The sequence below is a fragment of the Equus przewalskii genome, chromosome 19 (assembly GCF_037783145.1).
Source record: "Equus przewalskii isolate Varuska chromosome 19, EquPr2, whole genome shotgun sequence".
Classification (NCBI taxonomy): Eukaryota; Metazoa; Chordata; class Mammalia; order Perissodactyla; family Equidae; genus Equus; species Equus przewalskii.
The window spans coordinates 8646033-8661119 of record NC_091849.1 but is presented as its reverse complement, the minus strand read 5'-3'; positions in this window follow the sequence as shown (position 1 = coordinate 8661119).

Here is a 15087-nt window from a genome sequence, read left to right as displayed (position 1 = left end):
CTAAAAGTTAACATGGAGATGCCGAATGCTGCTTTATTAAGCAAGGGAAACATCAACCGCACCAATCAGTGTAACTAAAACAAGGAATTCCAAAGATGAACTATTACCACCGCCCTTGGTGCATCTATTCAAGACTTGGACCAGAATGTGTAACTAGTACCCTGTGCATCACTGTTAAGCTCCCATCAACCTATGCTTAGCTTAAAAGTTCACCTCCTCCATGGCTGTTAACAGTGAATAGGGTCACACGCAGGAGTAGAGAATACGTGCCGCCTACTGCTGGGATTTCGAGAATGTAAGGCGTTTACTTGGCGAGATGCTTCACGCTCCTACTTGCTGTCTGTATCACGAAATGTCAGCATTCAGCTTCATTCCAGTTGCAGGTTTTGAGCAGGTTAGCATGCAAACTCTTCCAGGAGGCTCACATGTCAACTCTTATCTCTCACTTACACCTCAGTGTGAACGAGCTTATCAAATCTTTTGCTAAAAGCAGGTTTTTAAGAGGGAGAAGACAACCAACCTGGGGACAATGGACAGTCACCAAAGGGGAGCAGAGAGAAGACATTGAAAGTGGCCAAAACAACAACAAAACCTCTTTCAATTTTGAGGGGACCATAAAGAGTTCCATGACAACCCTAAATCTTGCTCCCTAAGGAAGTAAAAACTGTTTTCCAAGGCTGGGGTCTCCTGATTAGGGTTAAATATTTCTCGAGGCCTCTCCCAAGAATGAGTTTTCAGGAAAGTATCTAGTGGACTAACACCAATGGAGGGTGTACGAGATGCAGGCACAGTGTGTAAGGTAAGGAAAACAGGCAATGGAAAGATCTCTCTGACCTCAAAGAGCAGAACATCCACTAAGGAAGAAGGGTAAATTCAGTTTGCTTCAACATGTAAATGGAGAGGGGATGCAAAAAAAATATGTCCTGATAATCCTTGTGGGATTGTGATGCTAAAGAATTCAATGGGTGCAACCTAGAAAAATGAACGGGGTCACACCCTTCATTCTTAAGAATCCTCTCTTTGGTAGGAGGTCATATCACATGCTTAGCTACTCCAAGAGGCATCAGAGATGCTGAAAGATAAAATTTAGTTATAAAGTCAAGAACAATCCTATTGAGGAAGAGAAAGTGTGTGTGGCAGGGTTTGGGAGGGAGTGGGGTCTGGGGTGGGGCGAGATCTTTTAATGAAAACATGTTTTAGCAGGGAGCTTCCCCATGAGTTCAGGTTTTTTAAAAGGTTTGTAGGCAAATCAGAGAAAAAGAGACACAAATGACCTTGAAATGAGAAAAAATGCTCAACTTCACTCATAACTTAAAATACACATGAAAACAATACCACTATCAACAATCTGATCAGCAGAAGTCAAAAAGTGTGACATAAAACATTGTGTGGGCTAGGATACAGGGATATCTGTCGTAGTCAGTACAGTTTTGGTAGACGTATAAATTGGAATAATCTTTTTGGAGGCAGTTTGCAAGTATATATACATATAATGTTTTTAATTATACCTTTTGAAATAATTCCCATGCAGCTGTAAGAAATAATGGAGACCTCCTTTCTACCCTTTACTCAGTTTCCTTCAGTAGCAACATCTTGCAAAACTATAGCACCGTGTTACAACCAGGATATTGATGTCCATACTGTCAGGATATAGAACACTTCCATCACCATGATGATCCTTCTCGTTGCCCTTCTACAGCCAAACCAACATCCCTCCATCTCCACTCTCTCCTTAACTGCTATGACCACTAATTTGTTCTCCATTTCCATCATTTTGTTGTTTCAAGAATGTCATATAGGTGGAATCCTACAGTACATAACCTTTTGGGATTGACTGTTTTCACTTAGCATAATTCTCTAGAGATTTATCCACATTGTTGTGTGTCAATAGTTCATTTTGTGTTCTTTTTATATTCTTTTCACTGTTGAGTAGTATTCCATGGCATGGATATACCATAGTTTGTTTAACCATTTAACCAGTTGAAAGACATATGGGTTGTTTCTAGTTTTTGAATATTATAAAGCTGCTATAAACAATTGTGTTCAGGTTTTTGTGTTACGGTAGGTTTTCATTTCTCTGAGATAAATGCCCAGAACAGCAGTCACTCAGTCATATGGTAATTGCATGTTTAGGTTTTTGAGAAACTGCCAAACTGTTTTCCAGAGTGGCTGCAGCATTATACATTCCTACCAACAACGTATGAGAGATCCAGTTTCTTCACAACCTCACCAGCATTTGGTATTGTCACTATTTTTTATTTTAGCCATTCTGATAGCTGCATAGTGATCCCTCACTGCAGTTTTAATTTGGTTTCCATAATGGCTAGTGATGTTCAACATCATTTCATGTGCTTATTTGCCATCTGTATATCCTCTTTGGTGAAATATCTTTTCATATCTTTTGCCCATTATTTTAATTGATTTTTGTTTTTACTGTTGAGTTTTGAGATTTCTTTATATATAATACATACTAGTCCTTTCTTGAATATGGGGTTTGCAAGTATTTTCTCCCAGTCTGTAGCTTGTCTTTTCACCATCTTGAAAGAGACTTCTGCAGAGCAAAAATTTTTAATTTTGATGAAGTCCAATTTAGCTAGTCTTCCTTTTAGGGATCAGGTTTTTGGTCTCAAGTCTAAGAACTCTGCCTAGCCCTGGATCCTAAAGATTTTCTCCTATTATTTTTCTAAAAGTTTTATAGTTTTACATTTTATATTTAAGTCCATCATCCATTTTGAGCTATTTTTTGTATACGGTATGAGGCTTAGGTCGAGGTTTTTTGTTTTTGTTTTTTTGCCTGTAAATGTCCAGTTGCTCACACACCATTTGTTGAAAAGGCTATCCTTCCTCCATTAAATTGGTTTCTGCACCTTTGTCAAAAATCAGCTGGGCATATCTGTGTGAGTCTATTTCCGGGTTCTCTGTTCTGTTCCATTGATCTAGTGTCTATCCCTCTGCCAAAGGCACACAGTCCCGACTATATACCTAATAGGAAGTCTTGAAATTGAGTAGTCTGATTTCTCCCATTTTACACTTCTTTTTAAAAATTATTACAGACATTCTAGTTCCTTTAACTTTCCACATAAATTTTAGAATAATCTTGTCTATATCTATAAAAAAGTTCTGTTGGAATTTTGATAAGAATTATGTTCAACCCATGTATCAATTTGGGGAGAACTGACATCTTTATTGTATTGAGTATTCATATCCACAAGCATGTTATTTCTCTCCATTTATTTAGATCTTCTTTGATTTCCCTCATCAATATTTCATAGTTTTCAGGATATACATATTGTACATGAGAATATACACCTAAGAATATCTTTTTGTTGTTGTTTTGAGGGATTGTAAATGGTGTCATATTCTTAATTTAGTGTCCACATGTTCATTACTAGTATAGACATGCAATCGATTTTGGTATGTTTACCTTGTATTCTCTGACCTTACTGAACCAAGTTAGTAATTCTAAGAGTTTCTGCAACTACTCTTTGCTATTTTTACATAGAGAATCACACCATCTACAAATAAAGGTAGTTTTATTTCTCCCTTACCAATCTTTATGCCCTTTATTCCTTCTTCTTGCCTTAATGCATTGGCTTGAATTTTCAGCGTTGTGTTGACTAAGAGTGGTGATATTGAACATATTGCCTTATTCCTGATCTTGGGGGAAAGCAGTCAGTCTTTCACCATCAAATACAACGTTATCAGTATGATTCTTGCAGAGCTCTTTATCGAGCTGAAGAAGTTTCCCTGTACTGCTAGTTTTATGAGATTTTTATCATGAGTAGGTATTGAATGCTTTTTCTGCATAAACTCATTTGATCATATGAGTTTTCTTCTTTAGCCCGTTCATATAATGGATCGCATTGATTGATTTTCAAATACTGAACCAGGACTGGATCCCTGGAAGAAACTTCATGTGGTTATGGTATGTAATTCTTTTTGTATATTGCTGAATTTTATAAGCTAATACATTGATAGGATATTTACCTCCATATTTATGGTCTGTAGTTTTCTTTTTTGCACTGTTTTTGTCTGGTTTTGGTACTAGGGTAATACCAGCTTCATAAAATGAATTGGGAAGTGGCCTCTCCTCTTCTATTTTCTCAAAGATACTGTGTAGAGCTGGTATTAATTTTTCTTTACATTTGTTAGAATTCTCCGGTGAAAGCATCAGGGCCCAAGGAATTTTTTAATTGTAAATTCGATTTCCTTAATAGTTATTGTGCTGTTTAAATTATCTATTTCATTTGGGTGAATTGTGGTAGTTTGGGCTTTTCAAGGAATTTGCCCATTTCATTAAAGTTATCAAAAAAATGTGTGTAGAGTTTTTTGTAATGTTCCCTCATTATCCTTTTGATATATTTAGGATCTGTAGCAATATCCTTTGTTTCTTTCCAGATTTTGGTTATTGTGTCTTTTTTTTCTGTCTTTCTAGAGGTTTGTCAATTTTATCGATCTTTACAAAGAACCAGCTTTTTGTTTCCTTGATTTTCTCAATATTGCTTTTCTGTTTTTAATTTCACTTTGTTATGCACTTATCTTTAGTAGTTCCTTCTGTCTGTTTGCTTTGGGCGTATTTTACTCTTCCTTTTCTTGGTTCTTCGATTTTTGATTTGTGATTTTTCCACTTTTCTTATATAGACATTTGGTTTTGTAAATTTCCTTCTCAGCACTGCTTTAGCTACATGCTACATATCTTCATATGTTGTGTTTTCATTTTTATTCAGTTCTTTGTATTCCTTTTAATTTCTCCCGAGACTTACTCATTGACATGTGGATTATTCAGAAGTGTCTTATTTAGTTTCCAAGTGTTTGGAGATTTGTTGTTATCTTTCTGTTATTGATTTCTAGTTTGATTCCATTGTGGTCAGAAACATACTCTGTATGATTTTAATTCTTTTCAATTTATTAAAGTTTGTTTTATGGTCTAGAATATTTTCTGTCTTGGTATATGTTCCCTAGGTGCCCCAAAAGAAAGTGTATTCTGTTGTTGGATGGAGTGTTGTATAAATATCAATTAAATACTGGTATGTACTGTGTTGATCAGAGTTCATTTGCAGAAAATAGAATCCACTCTAATCCCAAGTTTCTCAACTAGGATTCCAAGGAACCCCAGTCTTCTGCAAAGTCTTTCTAGCAATTTTGTTACATCACTACTGAACAAAATAAACGTCATATTTGAACTGACACGCCGTGTGATGCTAGCACTTGTAGTGATAAACAGTGACCTAGGAGGCCTGTTAGCTAGTTCATTAGAGGTCTTCATGGTCTATGACCGGACACAGCAGGACCCTGTTTATTTGGTTGAGGCCTTCTCAGTTTTTGACTCTAAGGGAGGTCATTGATAATTGGTAAGCACTGCACTGCTCGGAGAACAGGACGATAAACTAATGACGTGTTTCCCTTCCAGATCACCTCCTCCAACCTCCTCTTAAGTATCAATTGACATGTTGGAAGAAACAAGTTCTACTTATTTAATAGAAAATCATTGGAAATTTTTATTAGAAAAAAGGAATTTTTTAGCTCCCTACTTACCTACCCCCACCACTTAGCCAAGTTGTAAATCTTACTATAAAACATAATACTGTAAGTTAGAGATGAATTGTATTGTAAAGGTTTTGTATTATTTGCAATTTTTTTCACTTATTATTGTGCTTTCCGATTTACACTTTATTAGCATTTATATTTTATATACATGTCTAATGGTCCATTGTGGAGATATTTGAAGATACAGGACAAGATAACCAGGATTCTAGGCCTAGGCCTATGGACAATTCTGGAAAGGTTAATGGTAGAGAATTACAATCTTCCAAATCCTTTCACTGCATGAGGGCAAGAGACACCAAAAAAGTCCCATCTTATAATTTGCCATTGTTGCTGGCAAATAAGGTCAAATGCAGCACTTGCTCCAGCAAAACTGGAGACACTTAACCACAGATCACAGCCATTTGACGTGTAAAGATGCCAACTATTTTTAATGGACATCAAATTTCAAAACAAACAGAGTAAAACTTTTATTTAAAAATAAAAACAGTAGCATTCAATGAAAAATCTCAAGAAGCAATTATTTAGTAGCAAAACTTACTGCCTGAAAAAAGAAAAGTCGTGCAGGGGGTGAAAAAATAATAAGTTTCTACTCTTAAATATTTTGGTAAGTCGATATATTAATGATAGGTCACACGAAGATGAAGAGCTTATGTAAGCTGAAAAACAACAACTTTTCCATCTGGGTCAATGGATCAACCTATTTTTCCGATAAATATTCTGTAGCATTTGTGAGATTTGTAGATGATAGTAAAATTCAAGAAAACTTTTTCTCCTGCAAAGAGTTGTCCTAAACAAGCAACTGCCAAGATACAGGCAATGTTTGGTCTTCCTATCTGGAAACAGCAGGTCTGTTTTGAGGAGCAATATTGAGGATGCCCGTTGATGGTTTGCTTCCTGAGAACGTTTGCGTCTGTTGTATAAAAAGAAAGTCCTAAAATTATGACAACACACTGCTTTCTTCACAGATGGGGGTGGTGTTAAAAAGTATTGAAGATGAAATGAAGAAAGCTCTGGACAAGACTAAATTTGTTAACTATTAAACAAAGATCAGATCATTCAAGAATGTTTTAAAAACTGTTTGAGAACCTGATCAAAGAGCATCTAAGTCTCCTGAAAGGTGGTGGCTTAGAGAAGAAGAGTTCTCAACAACGTTGGAGCTGAAAGGTGACTGTCAGGAGTACTTCACGGAAACATTAGGCGGTATTGTGCTGAGAGTTTTGAAGATAAAGACTGACTACAGAAACCAGCCTACCAAGCAGACATTTTTTTTTAATCATATGAATTAGTTGAACAGATCTCAGCAAAGCTATGGGAAAAATGTTTTGACTTCAAGTAATAAGATTCATGAATGTCAAAGGAAACTGAACCTTTGGAAAAATCATATTGCAAAGGGAAATCTTGAAATGCTTCTAATGCTACTTCAGCTTGAGAGTGAAGAAGGGAATCAGTAAGTCTCAAGTCTTACTGACATCTAACTAGAAGAACAGCAGAACAGAACTGAATAATATCCTCTTTCCCTTTCAATACAAGTGTATAACTCGGTAAGGGACTCATCTCTGAATCTTTTACTCAGCTGAGATATTGATGTCGAGAAAAGAGGAAGAACTTGTAAACTGCAAGGTTACATACTCAAGATGAGACCTACCAATATCTCCCGAGACCTGCTCTCTATTTCTGTGAAGGAGAATATGCTGCCATTCAAAAGCAATATTTTACTATAATTTTCAGCTTCTTACATGAGTGAGCAAGATTTTTATTGCTTCATAAATATCGAGATCAAGCACAGAAATCATCTCATTTCAATTGAAAATGAAATCCATGTGTGTTTATCTCAAGCTCAGCCCAAAATTGAGTATTTGCACAGCCAGAAACAAACATGGGTTTCACATTAAAGAGGTGAATTTTATTCTCTTTTTTCTAGTTTCAAAAATCAAACTTTTAATGCACATATAAGCTACTAAAAGAGATGCATATAATAACTTTGTAATGTCTAGACCTACATTCGAGCCTGATCATGTCACTCATTTAAAAAATGTTTTCCAAAGTCTAATATGAAATTGTGTCTTAGGCAATATTTTTATCCGTATCGCTTTAGCTTATGATTTAGAGGCTTTATTATTTAACATTACCAATTAATTTTCATGTTGTAAGTAGCATTAGTTAAAGTAAACTGACAATCTTTATTTAAGTTAAATCTACCAAGACTACCATTGGAAAAATTAATTTCCATTTTAGTTTAAGCCAGTTAGTTAGAAGAAATTTATTCTTTTTTTACCTTTACTTTTTTTTTTTACTTTTATGAAAAGGAAAGATTAGTTAGCTACCTTTTTACCTAAGAAAGACTGGCAAAAATGACATTTTTAGTTTTAAATAGAGGGAAATCTACCCTTGCACATACTGTATACCGTATACTACACCTCATCAGCATTCTGTAGAGGAGAAAGTTCTGACAAGACTCTTGGATCTACCTGGATATGGCAAAAACAACAAAAAATCATTTTTAAGGCACACCTGATGTTTCCTCTACTTGTGCTGCTGACTTGCACTGGAGTTGATCTCCTTTGTGGGAAGGGGAACCACACAAAAGACTAGACTAAGCCAAAATAAACAGATCCACGAAAGAGTTCATCCTTTACTCAAAAGAGATTGACAATTATTATTCAATGATTGTATCTACAACTTACAGATCATGCTAATGATTCCATGAACTACAGGTATAATCATTTTCTTTTTCTTTTTTTTTTTAGTTTTGAGGCAAGAAGCTTTGGAAACTCTGAAATGCGAGGCACAGACTGAGAAGATGATACACACATAGAAGGAAGAAGGTATGTGTACAGTGAAAAAAATAACCTATGTCTTGCCAAGGCTTCTATCCTTGAACTCTGATGAACAATAGTGAATGGTAAGCGTTAGGTGTATCTTGGTATGTTTGGAGATACAAACATTTTTAAACACAGGGGTTCCCTGAGATCTGGAAATTATTTTAAGGCATTTTAACGGTAAAGATTAAGAAAGGATGCTTTAGCCACTTTGAACAAGAATAGATTTTTTATAGCATATTAAGTGGCTTATATAGTTATGCGGAGACTTGAGAAAACAGATTAAAAAGGTTCAACTTTCAAGGACAACTTGTGTCCAATAAGAGAGCTGCTACATCTTCTATTATCAGCTTCCCAGTTCCACAACAACACCAACAACAACACAAGAAGGAAGCTGACACTACTGCTACGGGTTCCAGAACCTCACCGTGTCTGCTATAATCTGCACTCTCTGTAGAGACACCGGCTCCCTGGCTCTCAAAACCAACAAAGCCAGTGACTGAACACTAGGCTCTCTGAGAATTGCAGAGAAACCAACCTGCCGCCATGACCATGTTTGTCAGGAGAAAATAACATGAGCAGCGTTGCATCTTCAAAGGTTTGCATAAGTGTACCTGGTGGTCAAAATCTAAATCTCATTTGGAACATGGGTGCAAAGATGTCTAGGAAATATACTTTTTACCTTTTCAGCCTCTTCAGTACACATGGAAATATTAGAAAAAGGATGGAACGGATGTTGAGAGCCAATTCTGTATCCAACACAAAGCCTCCTTAATTCACTCCTCTTATGTTTTATCTGTACATTTGAATGATCCACATTTCTCCTCAATAGTTTATAGCTGGATTGATGTAATTTTGAGATGCACAAAAGCTCTGAGATGGGGCTAGAGACAGGCCAGAAGTTTTGTTTAGGTTGCATATTTATTGAGTGGGACATTGAACTTGACCTCAAATTGTCCTCAAGGACATTAAGGTAACTAAATGAAGCAGGTTTGGAGCGGTGTGATTTTATTGTGTTTTACTTAATTTCTAATCCTGAAATTATTAGCTAATATTGAAACCAGGATAATCCAGGGTTATTTGGTCCATAAATCTTCCCTTTTCATTCATTAATGAAGATAATTCATCTGAAATCTCACACACATGGCTTTTAATTATGCATATTAATAATGAATAAATATCTTAGGAATGTGCCCACCATCCTTTGGTGCAAGGTAACTTCAACTGTAGTACCTGGCCCTAACAGGAAATTTTCTCTTATTTAGCAAACATTTCCTGAGTACCTGACCTGTCCATCCTTAGTTTTCTGTTTCCCACTTGGGTAGATTCCAAACTCAACGTCCAATAAGTCTCCAATGACAACTTTGGTTGGAGACTTGGTTGGTTGGTGCTTATTTGCAAAGTTGAGGTCAGAGAAATTCTGAAAATCCCCTCAACTTTCTTCAAACCCCAATTTAGTTCCACTTGGATGAGCTCCAACAGCATAAGCTCATAGTAATTCCAATAATACCATGTTCCAGATCTAAGAGCTCTTCCAAGGCTCTCAGATTACATTGCCTTCCTCCAAAATAGGACATTTTCGAACTGCCCTCTCTTGTTACTTTTTGTATTCAATAAAAGCTGGACTTGTAACTCTCATGAGTATGTAAAGATTCTGGAGTTAACTTGGTCTTTCATTTATTTGCCAACAGTTCCCAATATTTTGATGAATTTCTCCCCCTCATCCAATTTACATAAGCCATCAAAAACTGCAAATGTAAGAGAGAGAAGCGAAGAACATCAACAAGACATCTTGATAAAGGACAAACCGAGAATAAATCAAGAACTCCCTGTCAATAGAAATTTAAAGCACAAAATTTTATTTTCTTTTTAATCTGTTGCTATAAAGTGTCAGCCTTTTTCAGAAACAGAGTGAATCTGACAGTTTTGTGTTGACTCTCACATTTCCCATTACAGACACCTCTCATGTCTGTCCTGAAGCAAAAATAAATTTCCCTTTTTAAGCTTTTGATGATAAAAATCTCATCTGAAGCCTCATAAATGATCCTTTATTATCTATATTAATAATGAATAAATGTCTTTTGAATACCCCTGATCTTTTGCATTAATAGCACCAGATGTATTATAGATAACCTTTTGATTTAACAGCACAAACTCTGAAATAATATTAAACACTAAAGGACTGATCTTACCGGAGTCACGGAGGTCAGAATTATAAACATTTCTTTCAGTTCTATGTGTCCATTAGGTGACACTAACACCTGTCAGTATTTATTTTTTGAATGTGTGTGTGAGTTTGTGTGTGTGTGTATAAGAGAGTGCCCTAGAAACCGAGCTCATAAATTTTTATTTTCTGGAGCCTTTTATGTTTCACACATTCCCTATTCCTTCTCCAACTTTTTTCTAGTGTGAGCTAAAGAACTCAATGGAGACGGAATTTAAAGCATTCTTGTAACTTTCCACTGCATTTCTAGCCTTCTTTTTAAAATGAAATTGATCTCTTATTACTGCTTTTCCAGTTGGGAAAACTCCAGTTGGAAAGATTCTGGTGTATATTACCAAAAAATGGAAAGGATCATTAATGCGAAACTTACCTCTCCTTTCTTCAGGTTTTTTACTCAACTTTGATTACTCCCTATTACTAAATGCCTTCTTCCCTCCATCACAGACTCTCACAGATGAAGGCATGTCAGGGGCTAAGATGGAACGAGTTGCCAGGACACAGAGCCAATCAGGGCAAAGCTACAACAATAACCTAGATTTCTAACTCAAGCTAGCTTTCTTTACAATATTCTAGGTTCAATCCATTTTTCTTTTCTTTTCGTTTTTTGTTTTTTTGAGGAGGATTAGCCCTGAGCTAACATTCGTGCCCATCTTCCTCTACTTTATATGTAGGACGCCTACCACAGCATGGCTTGCCAAGTGGTGCCATGTCTGCACCTGGGATCCGAACCGGCGAACCCTGGGCCGCCAAAGCAGAACGTGTGAACTTAACCACTGTGCCACCGGGCTGGCCCCAGATTCAACCCTTTCCACCTACCTTTATTCTTGGCCTGGGGGCTGGGACATTGCAGAAAACAGTCGTTGGTTTGTGGGCTTGCCCTGGGAATAAAGGATAGGGAAGGGAGAGGGGTAGGACAAGTAAGAACAATCATGTGTTCCCTCTGGAAACTTGACCCAGTGGGCTGATACCATGCAATTATTCACCAAGGAGAATTCTTTTTCAGTCTCAAGTATGTTTGTATCAATCATCTAGGAGTATAATGTAACAGAATATTTGGGAAGCTGATTTCTTATTAAGCAAGTGATTTGTGAACTTGAAATGAAAATAAGAAAGGTGGATTGCCTTGACACAAATTCCTGCTTTTCCCTTTGATACTTTTCCTCTTTCTACTCTCAGTCTCACAGAAAAGGACCAGAATTCAGAGTAAATTTAACTCCATATAAATTTAAACCAATGTGTTGCCTGTCTCAAGACTACCTGCTTTTTTTTAAAAGGAAATTTCTCTCCCGTCTTCTTTTTTTTGGTGAGGAAGATTCACACTGAGCTAACTTCTGCACCAATCTTCCTCTACTTTGTATGTGGGTCACCACTGCAACGTGGTCGCAGAGGCGTGATATAGGTCCATGCCTGGGAACCAAACCTGGGCTGCCAAAGCAGTGTGCTGAATTTAACCACTAGGCCACCAGGGCTGGCCCAGACTTTCCTTGTTTTCGATGACCTTGACCATTTTGAGGAGTGCTGGTCAAGTACATTGTTAGAATGCTTCTCTATTGGAATTTGTCTGATGTTTTTCTCATGATTAGACTGGGATTCTGAGTGTTTGGAAAGAAGATCGCAGAGGTAAACTGCCATTTTTAATCACATCATATCAAGGATGCACAATATGAACATGACTTGTGACTGTTGATGCTGACCTTGATCCCCTGGTGAGGTCGTGTCTGTTGGATTTTTCCACTGGAAAGTGACTCTTTATTTTCACTATTTTACACTATTCTTTGGAAGGAGCTTGCTATGTGAAGCCCACACCTAAGGAGCAGGGAGTTATGTTCCACCTCCTTGAGGATATTTGGGATTCTTTTGCATGAAAGATTTGTCTATTTTGAGCTATTTGCTTTTAAAGTTCCCAATTTCTTTTTTTTTTTAATAAGTGCTATGTGGTTTGATAAGTTCTCTTTTTTTCTTCTAGGAAATATTCTCTCTGAGCTAATATCTGTTGCCAATCTTCTTCTTTTTTTTTTCCCTCCCCAAAGCCCCAGCAGATCATTGTATATTCTAGTTGTAAGTTCTTCTAGTTATTCTGTGTGAGCTGCTGCCGCAGGGCTACTGACAGACGAGTGGGATGGTTCCATGCCTAGGAACCAAATCCAGGCCCCTGAAGCAGAGCACACTGAACTTTAACCACTAGGCCATCAGGGCTGGCTACCAATTTCTAATGGAATGAAAACTTTTGCTCTTCTCGTTCAAAAACTTCAGATTTGGGTGAATGGATTGGGGGAGGGGGAGGAAGACCTCGTGCCACTGAAATCAGACTGTGTGGGAAGATGCCCCTCCCTGTCCCTACAGATGGCTCTACTGCCCAGTCAGGGAGAGAGATGTGCAGAAGTTTGAGCATGAAATTAAGTATGAAGACATTAGAGTTCTAATTGATTATATGCTACGTAAAATCCTTTTCAAAGCAGGTAGGGTAAAATCATTGTAATACATTGAGCTGGGGGAATCACACTCGGCGTGCTAGGCTCAGTTCCAGACACCACACATTAGGAGAGAAATAGGAAAACAGAGTCTGGCCAGAGAAAAGTGGCCAGTGTGAGGGAGTTAGAACACTGTGCCATGGAAATACCTCCCATCTGTTTCACTTTCTACAGTTTGAAAAGTGAAGCTGTATTCACTATGTCATTTAATCTCTATTTAAAATTGCAAACCCCCAATTTGGCATTCCCATCCCTGTTTGTCTGCTTTGTTTTTCTTCATAGTACTTTCACCAACTAACATTCTCTGTAGTTTACTTATTTTCTGTCCCCGACCCCCATAGAAACTTTGCTCCAAGAAGGTATGGAGGTCTTGTCTGTTTTGTTCATCATTGTTTTCCCAGCCTAGTGGGCATTCACGAATTCTAAAAACATCCCCCACTAAACTGGTGTTTCATTTAAGCTTATGATAAAAAGGTTCTCAAAGTAAGAAGATGTGTCCATTTTCAGACAACTAGCAAGTACAAGAGCTGGGACTGGAACTCAGGAGCATCCAGTCTTGCTCCTACTTCATAATTGTGCTTCCTCTTTACAGATGAAGTACTCTTAAGAAAACTAAGGTATTTTATCCTAAAATTAAGGTCACTTTGTGAAGCACAACGGTGGTCTTTAAATACTTACAGAGTTGCCATCTAGAAAAGGGCCACTGTCCCTTCTGTATGACTCCAGAGGGCCTCGCTGGAAACAACAGGCGGAAATTAAATGGAGGAACCTTTTAGTTCAATGTTAGGAAGATCTCTGTGACCCTGAGTGCTCACTTGCCTCCACCCCAAGATGAACAGGCTGCCTGGAGTGGCCCTGCGCAAGCAGAAGCTGTTCAGAAAGAGGCTTTCTGTTGACTTTTGGAGGACGTGGTGGAGGGAATTGATGCAGTGGGTAGATCATTTGAGAGAACAACTTTTGAAAGCCCTTTCCAACTCTAAAATCTATTATTCTTGCTGTGCAGAGTTTCCTGAACAGAGTGGCACAGAGGAAAGCATAGACAGAAGATCACAAAATATAAGTTGAAATGCCTTACGGCCCAATATTAGGTCATGTAAAGTGTCTGCGATACCAGATAATGTGTAATGAAGATTCTGAGTGCCCACTTCGTACAAAAGTGGAAAAGCAGGAATATTATTCAGATCTGCCCAGGCTGTAACTTGAGAGCATTTTCTGATAACAAAAATCCCATCAGGAAAAACCAACAGTGATACGTGTATCACCTCTGTGATTCACCGTCTTTACTTGAAGCCCATTATGTATAAAGCACTAGCCTTCCTCTATGGCACTTGTTGGTGTCAAGTTCCTTTCCCTGGTCCCCTAGAGCCCACTCATGCACACTTTGTTCTTTCTCTACTTTGGTCTTTCCACAAAACTCAATCTTTAATCAGCTTTCTTCTGTCTCCCACCAAAGATCATGCCTGAAAACCGTCTTAGGAAAAGAAGTAAACCAAAATTCCTAGCTCAATTTTGACACCAGTCCCAGTATTATGAGCTACACTTGTAGAAAAGTAGTGTTGGTTTTTTTCCTGAAATACTCAATAGCACCAAAGAGCATATAGAAAAAAATTAGTTAGAAATAATGCTTCTTAGATATATGAATAACCAGGAGGGAAAAATATAGAAGGATAGACAGTAGAACTTATTTACATAATATCCTGGAACATGAGCTCTACTAAAAGACTAACCTTTAATAGAAACCTTTTATTTTCTTAGGAAATTTTTCAAAAAATGACTTTTAAACTACCTGGATAAAAGCATGTGGTAATTAGCACCTCCTTTTACATAGAGTCCTCTTGAACTGAGCAGTTTAAGAGTTTTGATGGGAGATTTTTTAATCTCAAATTTCAATACTGAATAACTGAATAAGGGTCTTTCTGTGCCAGGAAGCGAGGTAGGTGCTAAAGAGAGAGAAACTAAAATAACCCAGGCCCTGCTCTCAGGAACTCATAGTTTAGTTGGAGAGACAGAAACACAAATGGATAAT